The sequence below is a fragment of the Oncorhynchus keta genome, chromosome 34, assembly GCF_023373465.1.
Source record: "Oncorhynchus keta strain PuntledgeMale-10-30-2019 chromosome 34, Oket_V2, whole genome shotgun sequence".
Lineage (NCBI taxonomy): Eukaryota > Metazoa > Chordata > Actinopteri > Salmoniformes > Salmonidae > Oncorhynchus > Oncorhynchus keta.
Genome location: NC_068454.1, coordinates 70,230,204 through 70,242,581, shown reverse-complemented (window position 1 = coordinate 70,242,581; position 12,378 = coordinate 70,230,204). Strand labels below are relative to the sequence as shown.

General features: G+C 48.3%; 1 pseudogene; it reads left to right on the top strand.

Moving 5' to 3' along the window:
• Window positions 1-365: 365 nt before the first annotated feature.
• LOC118381338 (activating signal cointegrator 1 complex subunit 3-like) overlaps window positions 366-12,378 on the top strand; it is a 72,364-nt pseudogene continuing 60,351 nt past the window's right edge.

Sequence of the window (12,378 nt, the reverse complement as noted above, 5' to 3'; positions counted from 1 at the left end):
TGTTCCCTCTCTCTCCTTCCTTCCCACCTCTGACTGTTCCCTCTCTCTCCTTCCTTCCCACCTCTGACTGTTCCCTCTCTCTCCTTCCTTCCCACCTCTGACTGTTCCCTCTCTCCTTCCTTCCCACCTCTGACTGTTCCCTCTCTCTCCTTCCTTCCCACCTCTGACTGTTCCCTCTCTCTCCTTCCCTCCCACCTCTGACTGTTCCCTCTCTCTCCTTCCTTCCCACCTCTGACTGTTCCCTCTCTCTCCTTCCTTCCCACCTCTGACTGTTCCTCTCTCTCCTTCCCTCCCACCTCTGACTGTTCCTCTCTCTCCTTCCTTCCCACCTCTGACTGTTCCCTCTCTCTCCTTCCTTCCCACCTCTGACTGTTCTCTCTCTCCTTCCTTCCCACCTCTGACTGTTCCCTCTCTCTCCTTCCTTCCCACCTCTGACTGTTCCCTCTCTCTCCTTCCTTCCCACCTCTGACTGTTCCCTCTCTCTCCTTCTCTCCCCCAGATCCAGCGTTCCAGGACCAAGCAGATGAAGGAGATGTTCCCAGATGGTTTTGGGATCCACCACGCTGGGATGCTGCGTGCTGACCGTAGCCTGATGGAGAGCATGTTCTCCAGGGGTTACCTCAAGGTTCTGTGCTGTACTGCCACTCTGGCCTGGGGAGTCAACCTGCCTGCACACGCTGTCATCATCAAGGTCAGCTTGTGCGCGCGCGTGCGTTTCAAGTTCTGCTAGTCGTATGAACAGGATACACATGGTATACACTGTCCAACAAAATGCTTACTTTCATTGGGTGAGTGTGCTTGTGGTAGTTTGTTAGTTTGTATGTGTGAGGGAGTTTTTCCGTCTGAGGTATGAACTTGTAAGTCTCTATCATGTGCCCTTCACTCTTAGAAGACGGTAAGTCCCTGTAGGTGTCTGTACTAAAACACCCAGACGTTTGCCCATAAGGACTGTATTATCTCTCCAAAGCCACTCATATCCGGCATCTCTTGTTCCCGTGGTAACAACAGGGCACCCAAATCTACGATGCTAAGTGTGGTACCCTGGTGGACCTGGGCATCTTGGATGTGATGCAGATCTTCGGGCGTGCTGGGCGGCCCCAGTTCGACAAGTACGGCTAGGGCACCATCATCACGGCACATGACAAGCTGAGCCACTATCTCACCCTGCTCACCCAGCAGAACCCCATAGAGAGCCAGTTCCTAGAGACCATGGCTGACAACCTCAACGCTGAGGTAGGGACACGCACGCCACCGTCAATAATATAGCTTTTACCAACCGATCACACATCTTCAGGACCTCTCCTTTAACAATCATACCAGTGTTTCCACTGTAGTCATTTAGCTGTGGCTCTGCAACACGCCAAAATCATTGCTGCTACACAAAATAAAAATGAAACATTGAAGATGCTAGAACAGTCCAAATGTACTTTTCCTCTGCAAACAACCCCATAGTTAAATAGTTTTTGTATTTACTTAGTCGCCTTGTTGTGTGTTCTATCCAAGGTAAATATTCCTCTCAAGGCACATTGAAGTTGCGAGAGCCATCGGGAGGGGAATCCATTCTGACAAGTAGTCAATGCACAACAATTCATAATGTAATAGTGGGAAAAACAGCTGTTTCCACTCCTACTTTATTTCTCAACTCCTGAATATGCTCAAACTGCACCAGCAGCAGCATGGTTAAACTCAGCAGTCATTCTCACTGTGCATAGGGGAGAGTGGGGCTAAATGTAACACAGGGCCATTATAGGGTAACTTGGGTTAAAACGCCACTCTATTTTGGGGATTGATTTAAAAAATGGCCATGAGGCAGATGTAACTCTTAGTTGTTCAAGAGGGGAAGGGGGTTCTGTGAGAAGTACAGGCAGGTGGTGTGTTACCCCGGTTAGTGTTTTACCCCAAGTTACCCTCACAGGTAGGCTGTGTTTATGCAATTTTGGGTGGACATAAAATGCATCATTATGAATGATCAGTCCAATAGGGTAAATGCAGATAGGCAATCCCATGCTTCAACATATTTATTTCTAGCCACTATGGTGCATCAGTTAGGCTACAGGTGATAATGCGTATAGCTAATAGCATACTTGATAATATGGAACATGCATAGGCTATATGCATGGTCCAAAATGTTAAAAATATACTTTTTATTTTATTTTTGCATTGTAATTTCAGAAATGTCCATAATATATCTGAGGCTAATAGTGGAAAGTTAGTGTTTCACATTATTATTAACCAGCCAGTGTTGTGATTGGCTGTGATATTGGCCAAAGGGGCATCTGTTATCAAACTGAGAAAGCTGTGTGGCTGTTTAGTGGCTGATAAAACAGCTTAGTGGCTGTTTTATCTAGTGGAGATCGCTCTGTCATTTCCTGGTTGCTAAAATTCTACACTGTTAACTCAATTTCAGTTTATGTGAGAAAACAAGCACTGAATAGTGTCGGGATTCATTGTACCATCTAAATCGCTGTGAAATGTATTTTCAATAACAAAAAATATTGTTTTTGCAGCTGTTTGAAGCTGGTGGACCAAAACAAAAGTTAACAATATTTGTCTTTGTTGAAAATATATTTCACGGCGACCTGTGTTTGACAGCAAGATGCCACTGGCCACCATCAATCATGTTCTCATCTCCAACCAATACCCTTTTCACCAAATGAACACAGTACAGTAAGTCACCACTAGATGGCACCCACCTCAAAGATTCAATGAGGTCTTATTGAGAAGGAATCGATGCTGAGTATGGAATCTCCACCAGGTGCTGTAAGGGGGCTGAAATGACTGAATGTGATGTTATTGATCTCTCGCTCTCTTTCTCCCTCTCTCTGCAGGTATCACTAGGAACTGTGACTAACGTGGAGGAAGCAGTGAGGTGGCTGAGTTACACCTACCTGTACATCTGCATGAGAGCCAACTCTCTGGCCTACGGGATCAACCACAAGGCCTACCAGGTACACACGCATGCATGTGCACACACACACACACACACACACACACACACACACACACACACACACACACACACACATGCACTCTCTTCTCTTATTGTCTAGCTCTCTGTGTTAAATGGACCCAGGTCTGGAGCTGTACTGTAAGGAACTGGTGATGATGGCAGGGTTAAACTGTTCTGTCTCTGTGTTAGATGGACCCAGGTCTGGAGCTGTACTGTAAGGAACTGGTGATGATGGCAGGGTTAAACTGTTCTGTCTCTGTGTTAGATGGACCCAGGTCTGGAGCTGTACTGTAAGGAACTGGTGATGATGTCAGGGTTAAACTGTTCTGTCTCTGTGTTAGATGGACCCAGGTCTGGAGCGGTACTGTAAGGAACTGGTGGATGATGGCAGGGTTACACTGTTCTGTCTCTGTGTTAGATGGACCCAGGTCTGGAGCTGGTACTGTAAGGAACTGGTGATGATGGCAGGGTTAAACTGTTCTGTCTCTGTGTTAAATGGACCCAGGTCTGGAGCTGTACTGTAAGGAACTGGTGATGATGGCAGGGTTAAACTGTTCTGTCTCTGTGTTAGATGGACCCAGGTCTGGAGCTGTACTGTAAGGAACTGGTGGTGATGGCAGGGTTAAACTGTTCTGTCTCTGTGTTAGATGGACCCAGGTCTGGAGCTGTACTGTAAGGAACTGGTGGTGATGGCAGGGTTAAACTGTTCTGTCTCTGTGTTAGATGGACCCAGGTCTGGAGTGGTACTGTAAGGAGCTGGTGGATGATGGCAGGGTTAAACTGTTCTGTCTCTGTGTTAGATGGACCCAGGTCTGGAGCTGTACTGTAAGGAACTGGTGATGATGTCAGTGTTAAACTGTTCTGTCTCTGTGTTAGATGGACCCAGGTCTGGAGTGGTACTGTAAGGAACTGGTGGTGATGGCAGGGTTAAACTGTTCTGTCTCTGTGTTAGATGGACCCAGGTCTGGAGCTGTACTGTAAGGAACTGGTGATGATGGCAGGGTTAAACTGTTCTGTCTCTGTGTTAGATGGACCCAGGTCTGGAGCGGTACTGTAATGAACTGGTGATGATGTCAGGGTTAAACTGTTCTGTCTCTGTGTTAGATGGACCCAGGACTGGAGCTGTAATGTAAGGAACTGGTGATGATGTCAGGGTTAAACTGTTCTGTCTCTGTGTTAGATGGACCCAGGTCTGGAGCTGTACTGTAAGGAACTGGTGATGATGGCAGGGTTAAACTGTTCTGTCTCTGTGTTAGATGGACCCAGGTCTGGAGCTGTACTGTAAGGAACTGGTGGTGATATCAGGGTTAAACTGTTCTGTCTCTGTGTTAGATGGACCCAGGTCTGGAGCTGTACTGTAAGGAACTGGTGATGATGGCAGGGTTAAACTGTTCTGTCTCTGTGTTAGATGGACCCAGGTCTGGAGCTGTACTGTAAGGAACTGGTGATGATGGCAGGGTTAAACTGTTCTGTCTCTGTGTTAGATGGACCCAGGTCTGGAGCGGTACTGTAAGGAACTGGTGATGATGTCAGTGTTAAACTGTTCTGTCTCTGTGTTAGATGGACCCAGGTCTGGAGCTGTACTGTAAGGAACTGGTGATGATGTCAGTGTTAAACTGTTCTGTCTCTGTGTTAAATGGACCCAGGTCTGGAGCTGTACTGTAAGGAACTGGTGGATGATGTCAGTGTTAAACTGTTCTGTCTCTGTGTTAGATGGACCCAGGTCTGGAGCGGTACTGTAAGGAACTGGTGGTGATGGCAGGGTTAAACTGTTCTGTCTCTGTGTTAGATGGACCCAGGTCTGGAGTGGTACTGTAAGGAGCTGGTGGATGATGGCAGGGTTAAACTGTTCTGTCTCTCTGTTAGATGGACCCAGGTCTGGAGCTGTACTGTAAGGAACTGGTGGTGATGTCAGGGTTAAACTGTTCTGTCTCTGTGTTAGATGGACCCAGGTCTGGAGCTGTACTGTAAGGAACTGGTGGTGATGGCAGGGTTAAACTGTTCTGTCTCTGTGTTAGATGGACCCAGGTCTGGAGTGGTACTGTAAGGAGCTGGTGGATGATGGCAGGGTTAAACTGTTCTGTCTCTGTGTTAGATGGACCCAGGTCTGGAGCTGTACTGTAAGGAACTGGTGATGATGTCAGTGTTAAACTGTTCTGTCTCTGTGTTAGATGGACCCAGGTCTGGAGCTGTACTGTAAGGAACTGGTGATGATGTCAGGGTTAAACTGTTCTGTCTCTGTGTTAGATGGACCCAGGTCTGGAGCGGTACTGCAAGGAACTGGTGGATGATGGCAGGGTTAAACTGTTCTGTCTCTGTGTTAGATGGACCCAGGTCTGGAGCTGTACTGTAAGGAACTGGTGATGATGGCAGGGTTAAACTGTTCTGTCTCTGTGTTAGATGGACCCAGGTCTGGAGCGGTACTGTAAGGAACTGGTGATGATGTCAGTGTTAAACTGTTCTGTCTCTGTGTTAGATGGACCCAGGTCTGGAGCTGTACTGTAAGGAACTGGTGATGATGTCAGGGTTAAACTGTTCTGTCTCTGTGTTAGATGGACCCAGGTCTGGAGCGGTACTGTAAGGAACTGGTGGTGATGGCAGGGTTAAACTGTTCTGTCTCTGTGTTAGATGGACCCAGGTCTGGAGCTGTACTGTAAGGAACTGGTGATGATGGCAGGGTTAAACTGTTCTGTCTCTGTGTTAGATGGACCCAGGTCTGGAGCGGTACTGTAAGGAACTGGTGATGATGGCAGGGTTACACTGTTCTGTCTCTGTGTTAGATGGACCCAGGTCTGGAGTGGTACTGTAAGGAACTGGTGATGATGGCAGGGTTAAACTGTTCTGTCTCTGGGTTAGAAGGACCCAGGTCTGGAGCTGTACTGTAAGGAACTGGTGATGATGTCAGTGTTAAACTGTTCTGTCTCTGTGTTAGATGGACCCAGGTCTGGAGCTGTACTGTAAGGAACTGGTGATGATGTCAGGGTTAAACTGTTCTGTCTCTGTGTTAGATGGACCCAGGTCTGGAGCGGTACTGTAAGGAACTGGTGGTGATGGCAGGGTTAAACTGTTCTGTCTCTGTGTTAGATGGACCCAGGTCTGGAGCTGTACTGTAAGGAACTGGTGATGATGGCAGGGTTAAACTGTTCTGTCTCTGTGTTAGATGGACCCAGGTCTGGAGCTGTACTGTAAGGAACTGGTGGATGATGGCAGGGTTAAACTGTTTTTCTCTGTGTTAGATGGACCCAGGTCTGGAGCTGGTACTGTAAGGAGCTGGTGGATGATGGCAGGGTTAAACTGTTCTGTCTCTGTGTTAGATGGACCCAGGTCTGGAGCTGTACTGTAAGGAACTGGTGATGATGTCAGTGTTAAACTGTTCTGTCTCTGTGTTAGATGGACCCAGGTCTGGAGCTGTACTGTAAGGAACTGGTGATGATGTCAGGGTTAAACTGTTCTGTCTCTGTGTTAGATGGACCCAGGTCTGGAGCGGTACTGCAAGGAACTGGTGGATGATGGCAGGGTTAAACTGTTCTGTCTCTGTGTTAGATGGACCCAGGTCTGGAGCGGTACTGTAAGGAACTGGTGATGATGGCAGGGTTAAACTGTTCTGTCTCTGTGTTAGATGGACCCAGGTCTGGAGCGGTACTGTAAGGAACTGGTGGATGATGGCAGGGTTAAACTGTTCTGTCTCTGTGTTAGATGGACCCAGGTCTGGAGCGGTACTGTAAGGAACTGGTGATGATGGCAGGGTTAAACTGTTCTGTCTCTGTGTTAGATGGACCCAGGTCTGGAGCGGTACTGTAAGGAACTGGTGGATGATGGCAGGGTTAAACTGTTCTGTCTCTGTGTTAGACGGACCCAGGTCTGGAGTGGTACTGTAAGGAACTGGTGGTGATGGCAGGGTTAAACTGTTCTGTCTCTGTGTTAGATGGACCCAGGTCTGGAGCTGTACTGTAAGGAACTGGTGATGATGGCAGGGTTAAACTGTTCTGTCTCTGTGTTAGATGGACCCAGGTCTGGAGCGGTACTGTAATGAACTGGTGATGATGTCAGGGTTAAACTGTTCTGTCTCTGTGTTAGATGGACCCAGGACTGGAGCTGTAATGTAAGGAACTGGTGATGATGTCAGGGTTAAACTGTTCTGTCTCTGTGTTAGATGGACCCAGGTCTGGAGCTGTACTGTAAGGAACTGGTGATGATGGCAGGGTTAAACTGTTCTGTCTCTGTGTTAGATGGACCCAGGTCTGGAGCTGTACTGTAAGGAACTGGTGGTGATATCAGGTTAAACTGTTCTGTCTCTGTGTTAGATGGACCCAGGTCTGGAGCGGTACTGTAAGGAACTGGTGATGATGGCAGGTTTAAACTGTTCTGTCTCTGTGTTAGATGGACCCAGGTCTGGAGCTGTACTGTAAGGAACTGGTGATGATGGCAGGGTTAAACTGTTCTGTCTCTGTGTTAGATGGACCCAGGTCTGGAGCGGTACTGTAAGGAACTGGTGATGATGTCAGTGTTAAACTGTTCTGTCTCTGTGTTAGATGGACCCAGGTCTGGAGCTGTACTGTAAGGAACTGGTGATGATGTCAGTGTTAAACTGTTCTGTCTCTGTGTTAGATGGACCCAGGTCTGGAGCGGTACTGTAAGGAACTGGTGGTGATGGCAGGGTTAAACTGTTCTGTCTCTGTGTTAGATGGACCCAGGTCTGGAGTGGTACTGTAAGGAGCTGGTGGATGATGGCAGGGTTAAACTGTTCTGTCTCTCTGTTAGATGGACCCAGGTCTGGAGCTGTACTGTAAGGAACTGGTGGATGATGGCAGGGTTAAACTGTTCTGTCTCTGTGTTAGATGGACCCAGGTCTGGAGCGGTACTGTAAGGAACTGGTGATGATGTCAGTGTTAAACTGTTCTGTCTCTGTGTTAGATGGACCCAGGTCTGGAGCTGTACTGTAAGGAACTGGTGATGATGTCAGGGTTAAACTGTTCTGTCTCTGTGTTAGATGGACCCAGGTCTGGAGCGGTACTGTAAGGAACTGGTGGATGATGGCAGGGTTACACTGTTCTGTCTCTGTGTTAGATGGACCCAGGTCTGGAGTGGTACGTAAGGAACTGGTGATGATGGCAGGGTTAAACTGTTCTGTCTCTGTGTTAAATGGACCCAGGTCTGGAGCGGTACTGTAAGGAACTGGTGGATGATGGCAGGGTTAAACTGTTCTGTCTCTGTGTTAGATGGACCCAGGTCTGGAGCGGTACTGTAAGGAACTGGTGATGATGTCAGGGTTAAACTGTTCTGTCTCTGGGTTAGAAGGACCCAGGTCTGGAGCTGTACTGTAAGGAACTGGTGGTGATGGCAGGGACTGTTCTGTCTCTGTGTTAGATGGACCCAGTGGTACTGTAAGGAGCTGGTGGATGATGGCAGGGTTAAACTGTTCTGTCTCTGTGTTAGATGGACCCAGGTCTGGAGCTGTACTGTAAGGAACTGGTGATGATGTCAGGGTTAAACTGTTCTGTCTCTGTGTTAGATGGACCCAGGTCTGGAGCTGTACTGTAAGGAACTGGTGATGATGTCAGGGTTAAACTGTTCTGTCTCTGTGTTAGATGGACCCAGGTCTGGAGCGGTACTGTAAGGAACTGGTGGATGATGGCAGGGTTAAACTGTTCTGTCTCTGTGTTAGATGGACCCAGGTCTGGAGCGGTACTGTAAGGAACTGGTGATGATGGCAGGGTTAAACTGTTCTGTCTCTGTGTTAGATGGACCCAGGTCTGGAGCTGTACTGTAAGGAACTGGTGATGATGTCAGGGTTAAACTGTTCTGTCTCTGTGTTAGATGGACCCAGGTCTGGAGCTGTACTGTAAGGAACTGGTGATGATGGCAGGGTTAAACTGTTCTGTCTCTGTGTTAGATGGACCCAGGTCTGGAGCTGTACTGTAAGGAACTGGTGGTGATATCAGGGTTAAACTGTTCTGTCTCTGTGTTAGATGGACCCAGGTCTGGAGCGGTACTGTAAGGAACTGGTGATGATGTCAGGGTTAAACTGTTCTGTCTCTGTGTTAGATGGACCCAGGTCTGGAGCTGTACTGTAAGGAACTGGTGATGATGGCAGGGTTAAACTGTTCTGTCTCTGTGTTAGATGGACCCAGGTCTGGAGCTGTACTGTAAGGAACTGGTGATGATGGCAGGGTTAAACTGTTCTGTCTCTGTGTTAGATGGACCCAGGTCTGGAGCTGTACTGTAAGGAACTGGTGATGATGGCAGGTTTAAACTGTTCTGTCTCTGTGTTAGATGGACCCAGGTCTGGAGCTGTACTGTAAGGAACTGGTGATGATGGCAGGGTTAAACTGTTCTGTCTCTGTGTTAGATGGACCCAGGTCTGGAGCGGTACTGTAAGGAACTGGTGGATGATGGCAGGGTTAAACTGTTCTGTCTCTGTGTTAGATGGACCCAGGTCTGGAGCTGTACTGTAAGGAACTGGTGATGATGTCAGGGTTAAACTGTTCTGTCTCTGTGTTAGATGGACCCAGGTCTGGAGCTGTACTGTAAGGAACTGGTGGATGATGGCATGGTTAAACTGTTCTGTCTCTGTGTTAGATGGACCCAGGTCTGGAGCGGTACTGTAAGGAACTGGTGGATGATGGCAGGGTTACACTGTTCTGTCTCTGTGTTAGATGGACCCAGGTCTGGAGTGGTACGTAAGGAACTGGTGATGATGGCAGGGTTAAACTGTTCTGTCTCTGTGTTAAATGGACCCAGGTCTGGAGCGGTACTGTAAGGAACTGGTGGATGATGGCAGGGTTAAACTGTTCTGTCTCTGTGTTAGATGGACCCAGGTCTGGAGCGGTACTGTAAGGAACTGGTGATGATGTCAGGGTTAAACTGTTCTGTCTCTGGGTTAGAAGGACCCAGGTCTGGAGCTGTACTGTAAGGAACTGGTGATGATGTCAGTGTTAAACTGTTCTGTCTCTGTGTTAGATGGACCCAGGTCTGGAGCTGTACTGTAAGGAACTGGTGGTGATGGCAGGGTTAAACTGTTCTGTCTCTGTGTTAGATGGACCCAGGTCTGGAGTGGTACTGTAAGGAGCTGGTGGATGATGGCAGGGTTAAACTGTTCTGTCTCTGTGTTAGATGGACCCAGGTCTGGAGCTGTACTGTAAGGAACTGGTGATGATGTCAGTGTTAAACTGTTCTGTCTCTGTGTTAGATGGACCCAGGTCTGGAGCTGTACTGTAAGGAACTGGTGATGATGTCAGGGTTAAACTGTTCTGTCTCTGTGTTAGATGGACCCAGGTCTGGAGCGGTACTGTAAGGAACTGGTGGATGATGGCAGGGTTAAACTGTTCTGTCTCTGTGTTAGATGGACCCAGGTCTGGAGCTGTACTATAAGGAACTGGTGGTGATGGCAGGGTTAAACTGTTCTGTCTCTGTGTTAGATGGACCCAGGTCTGGAGCGGTACTGTAAGGAACTGGTGATGATGTCAGGGTTAAACTGTTCTGTCTCTGTGTTAGATGGACCCAGGTCTGGAGCTGTACTGTAAGGAACTGGTGGTGATGGCAGGGTTAAACTGTTCTGTCTCTGTGTTAGATGGACCCAGGTCTGGAGCTGTACTGTAAGGAGCTGGTGGTGATGGCAGGGTTAAACTGTTCTGTCTCTGTGTTAGACGGACACAGGTCTGGAGCTGTACTGTAAGGAGCTGGTGGATGATGGCAGGGTTAAACTGTTCTGTCTCTGTGTTAGATGGACCCAGGTCTGGAGCTGTACTGTAAGGAACTGGTGATGATGTCAGTGTTAAACTGTTCTGTCTCTGTGTTAGATGGACCCAGGTCTGGAGCGGTACTGTAATGAACTGGTGATGATGTCAGGGTTAAACTGTTCTGTCTCTGTGTTAGATGGACCCAGGACTGGAGCTGTAATGTAAGGAACTGGTGATGATGTCAGGGTTAAACTGTTCTGTCTCTGTGTTAGATGGACCCAGGTCTGGAGCTGTACTGTAAGGAACTGGTGGTGATGGCAGGGTTAAACTGTTCTGTCTCTGTGTTAGATGGACCCAGGTCTGGAGCGGTACTGTAAGGAACTGGTGATGATGTCAGGGTTAAACTGTTCTGTCTCTGTGTTAGATGGACCCAGGACTGGAGCTGTACTGTAAGGAACTGGTGATGATGTCAGGGTTAAACTGTTCTGTCTCTGTGTTAGATGGACCCAGGTCTGGAGCTGTACTGTAAGGAACTGGTGATGATGGCAGGGTTAAACTGTTCTGTCTCTGTGTTAGATGGACCCAGGTCTGGAGCTGTACTGTAAGGAACTGGTGGTGATATCAGGGTTAAACTGTTCTGTCTCTGTGTTAGATGGACCCAGGTCTGGAGCTGTACTGTAAGGAACTGGTGATGATGGCAGGGTTAAACTGTTCTGTCTCTGTGTTAGATGGACCCAGGTCTGGAGCTGTACTGTAAGGAACTGGTGATGATGGCAGGGTTAAACTGTTCTGTCTCTGTGTTAGATGGACCCAGGTCTGGAGCGGTACTGTAAGGAACTGGTGGATGAGGTTAAACTGTTCTGTCTCTGTGTTAGACGGACCCAGGTCTGGAGTGGTACTGTAAGGAACTGGTGGTGATGGCAGGGTTAAACTGTTCTGTCTCTGTGTTAGATGGACCCAGGTCTGGAGCTGTACTGTAAGGAACTGGTGATGATGGCAGGGTTAAACTGTTCTGTCTCTGTGTTAGATGGACCCAGGTCTGGAGCTGTACTGTAAGGAACTGGTGATGATGGCAGGGTTAAACTGTTCTGTCTCTGTGTTAGATGGACCCAGGTCTGGAGCTGTACTGTAAGGAACTGGTGGTGATGTCAGGGTTAAACTGTTCTGTCTCTGTGTTAGATGGACCCAGGTCTGGAGCTGTACTGTAAGGAACTGGTGATGATGGCAGGGTTAAACTGTTCTGTCTCTGTGTTAGATGGACCCAGGTCTGGAGCTGTACTGTAAGGAACTGGTGATGATGGCAGGGTTAAACTGTTCTGTCTCTGTGTTAGATGGACCCAGGTCTGGAGCTGTACTGTAAGGAGCTGGTGGTGATGTCAGGGTTAAACTGTTCTGTCTCTGTGTTAGATGGACCCAGGTCTGGAGCTGTACTGTAAGGAACTGGTGATGATGGCAGGGTTAAACTGTTCTGTCTCTGTGTTAGATGGACCCAGGTCTGGAGCGGTACTGTAAGGAACTGGTGGATGATGGCAGGGTTAAACTGTTCTGTCTCTGTGTTAGATGGACCCAGGTCTGGAGCTGTACTGTAAGGAACTGGTGATGATGGCAGGGTTAAACTGTTCTGTCTCTGTGTTAGATGGACCCAGGTCTGGAGCGGTACTGTAAGGAACTGGTGGATGATGGCAGGGTTAAACTGTTCTGTCTCTGTGTTAGACGGACCCAGGTCTGGAGTGGTACTGTAAGGAACTG